The 3,631-nt window shown below is 51.0% G+C and overlaps 1 protein-coding gene across 3 annotated transcripts in view; it reads right to left on the minus strand.

Moving 5' to 3' along the window:
- The window catches only part of LOC113205953 (uncharacterized), a 197,224-nt gene that overhangs the window by 100,053 nt on the left and 93,540 nt on the right, over nt 1–3,631 (minus strand). The window lies entirely within an intron of this gene.

Here is a 3,631-nt window from a genome sequence, read left to right on the forward strand (position 1 = left end):
GGGGAGGGGGGGGGGAGGAAGGAGAAGAGAGGGGGACCCGGATGGCTGCGAGCGCCGTGCGCTGCAATTCGTTAACGAGGCTTTGTAAGGCACGATATGTGGGAGCCAGATACCTGGACAGCTCCGCACAATTTATTACCATTATCACTCATGCTGTTTTGTTTTATGTTGCTATTGTAGGTGAAATTATTAAAGTATCGTGGCAGACGCTCGCTTTTTCTTGAGTCTCCCCTCCCAACCACTACGCAGCATAGCATTGGCTGTCAGTCGTACGCCAACCCACACATTCGGCGTCCGCAAATGCGAAGATGAGACCTGGACGCCCAACTTGCGAGCAACTTCATCGACTTGAGAGCAGCCCTCTGCGACTTACCCCTCTCTCTCTCTCCGTCCTCTCAGCCTCTCTCACTCTCGTTGCCTTTGATGTAGCGCCGACTCGTATGAAGGAGGCGTCGGCCCGTGGTGTGATGCGAGGAGGAAGGCGCCCAATTGAAACTGTTTCGCTTCCAAAAGTCATCGCAATCATGCACACCGAGGCTGGGTGAGATTGCGCGCGCCCAACACATGGGCCGCGGGCGGGGTGGGGAAGAGAAGCTTCGAGATACTACGTCAATAAACGTGCCATCATAACCCCGCCTCAAAACACCAAAGTATACCAAGTAAAAATCTGTAGGGAGGAGCATGAGAGAGTCGGCAAGCCCGTCGCACTCGGGCGGCCAGCGGGTTGCCCACCCGCCCGGTTGCAGGCTGCGCGTCGGTCCCCCATTCTTTTGCCCCCTCACGGCACCCGAGCTGAGCCGGCAGCCGGCGCGGCGGCGATGACGGCCCACGAGCCTCGCGTACCACGGACCAGAGGTGTAATTAGATGTATGGCTTGTGAGACACAAAGAGACAGACAGACGCGCGCGGACCCTAATGACAGGAGAGAAGAGCGGCTCCGGGGAGATTTGGGGGCCACGGCCATTGTGTCGTCGTGCGCGCCGGGAGGGGAAAGAACACTTGCAAGTGAGCAGGACGTCACACACCAACCACAGCGCCCCAGGACGGAGTGAAGCCTCTCTTCACAGGCATATATGATTTACCGCCAGGTGCGATGATTTGGAAATTTAACTCTGATAAATTGAAAGCTACGTGGGAGGAATCCCGAGCAGACTGAGTCGAGGAAGTCTACACTTATTCCTTAAGTAATTATTTGATTCCCAAAGCCGTTGAAATCTTAGAAGACGATGTTTTGCGAAAATTTGTGTATGTGTGCGAAAAACAAGTCACATAAAGATCACAAGAGATGTTAGCTTCGAAGAGAAATATTCCTTCAACTGTCGAAATCATGCGAACGATTTTGGTTGATTTGAAATTCTGAACAAAACTGCGAAAGATTTCCTTTGCAAGTTTATATCAGTGTATCAGTGTATCGGTTCAAAATGACACGGATTCAGGGGGCGAAAGGGAGGAGGGAGTCGTCCTAATGACTGAACCGTTCTATTAAGTGTCACTGTAAAAAATATATTTAAAAAAAATATTTAATTAGAGAATAACCCAATATTCATATTTCCATATATCCGTAGATATCCATCAAAGGAAATAGTTCGGAAAAACAACCGACAAAATTATGCAGAAACATCAATTGTTTCTTTCGGTTCAAAATGACACGGATTCAGGGGGCGAAAGGGAGGAGGGAGTCGTCCTAATGACTGCGAACACTTTAGTGGTTTAGGCCGTTAGTGGGGCAAGACTCGGCGCCGACAGCACTTTCATCACTGTCGTTGAAAAAGGGAAAATCTGACACCTCCCTCAGCTTGCTCTCTTGGGCTGGGCTGAGCCGCGCGCCGTGGGCGGGCCGCCGCGTGCTGCCGCCGCAAGGGTACGGTGGCGGACGCGCGAACCTCGCCTCGGCCGACCAAGGCGCTGCCGCCCCCTGGCGGAGCCGCGCCGAGCTACGCCTGGAGGGTAGGCCACAGTAATGGGAGCATCTTTTTTAAAGTTTTGGACGCGAGCAGGAAGAGCAGGGGGTGAGGGAGGAGTGCGGTGCAGGCTAGCCGCGCTGGCGCTGCAAGGTGGTGAGAAAGGTCCACCACCCAACTGGCTCAAAGAGACTCCTGCTGCCGGGGAAAGGCTTTGAGAATTCGATACCCGTGAAAGTAACGTCGCTACAGCAAGGGAACATAGTCTTTTCGTAAAAGGATCAATTTTCACTTCCTTAAAATAGGGGAAAAATTGTATTAGCAGGAACACTGGCATCTGAAGTGTTTAATTGGAAAGCTCTTGCACGTATTACAGCCCTTCGAATAGTTGAAAAATTTTACCTGCAGTTTAATTGGAGTGCTTTTTATTCTAGGACGGAAAAAGTTGAAGCTTTCTGAGTGCTTGAAAATTAGATTTGAACACTTCTAAAAGGTTTCTGACCAACAGTTGCAAGTGTTTAAATGTTCAGTCAAACATCTGAAAGTATAGGCGCTACGATGTTTAGCTCTAACAAGCTTGCATGACGATTGCCAGTTGAACAGTTTAGAATGTCAGAGTAAAATTTTGGATCAGACCTCCGTCCTAAATGTTGACCTCTATTTCATTTGGATCATGGCAGTATTTTTACAGTTAGCCAGGCCACATAAGGGTGATCCTCAAGGCCTGGTCTCGCGTTTTACACACGTAACGCCCGGGGGAGGTAAGAGATGGGAGAGCCGGCCGGCCGAGTTGCAGAATACTTTAAGCAACTTTTGTGTGTCCGAGGTGGGTCGATTATGCAATAACTTCTCCGATGAGAAGATTTCTGCCGTACTCTCTTTTACGGCCCAAGGCGCAGTACGCGGTGCCGCAGCCAAGGCCAGCCAGATTATTGTGGAACCACAACCCAATCTCTTCGAACACATAAACCACAGCACGGGGACTGCCCAGCGTTGCGCGACGGACTCTGCGATCTGCGTCAGGCCAAGCGCCCCAAGCGGAGCTAAAAAGGCGAGCATGCACCGACTGGGAGAAAATGTAATTTCGTAGTTACGAAAAGATTAGCTTCTCCAGGTGACATGAACACAAAAGGGAAATTCTCTAGGTAAGAGTGAGGTTGTGGTCACATCACAAAGTAAATCAGAAAACTATATTTAAGAACGTAGTAAAGAACATTTTGATGTAGGTTTCCACGTACTTAAATTTCTCACGGGTAAATTGTGACACGCAACGTCCCCCGCCAATAGGACATTTCAAAAGAAACAGAGAAAGTCTGCAAACCGAGTGGGAAACGTGAAGTCTTGCAGAGCGACCAAATACTGCACACAACAGCCGAACGCTGTGCCCTTTTTATTCAATCCACACCAGCGCACACCTCGCCATATGTTTGCCTATCCCCCTCCTCTTTTTTCCCTCTCCCCTGCAGCCATCTTACATTAATCAACGTAAAGACCAGGGGGTGGGGGCGGTAGTGGCTGCTGGCTGCTGTGCGCAACGGTATGGATTTGCCCCGTCCCCCTTTTTCGTCTGTGTGTGTCTATGTGTGTGGAGGAGAGGGGGTATGGGAGAGGCAGGGGCAGGGGCGCTCTGCAACCTGGAACTTGTGCCAAAAAGGGGAGAAAAACGAGATGCTGGCCTGGCAGGCCGGGCCTTGGTTGGTGGGGCCCCACGCCCGCCCCCGGCCCGTCCC

Source organism: Frankliniella occidentalis, unplaced genomic scaffold (genome assembly GCF_000697945.3).
Source record: "Frankliniella occidentalis isolate FOCC.00 unplaced genomic scaffold, Focc_3.1 Scaffold2, whole genome shotgun sequence".
Classification (NCBI taxonomy): Eukaryota; Metazoa; Arthropoda; class Insecta; order Thysanoptera; family Thripidae; genus Frankliniella; species Frankliniella occidentalis.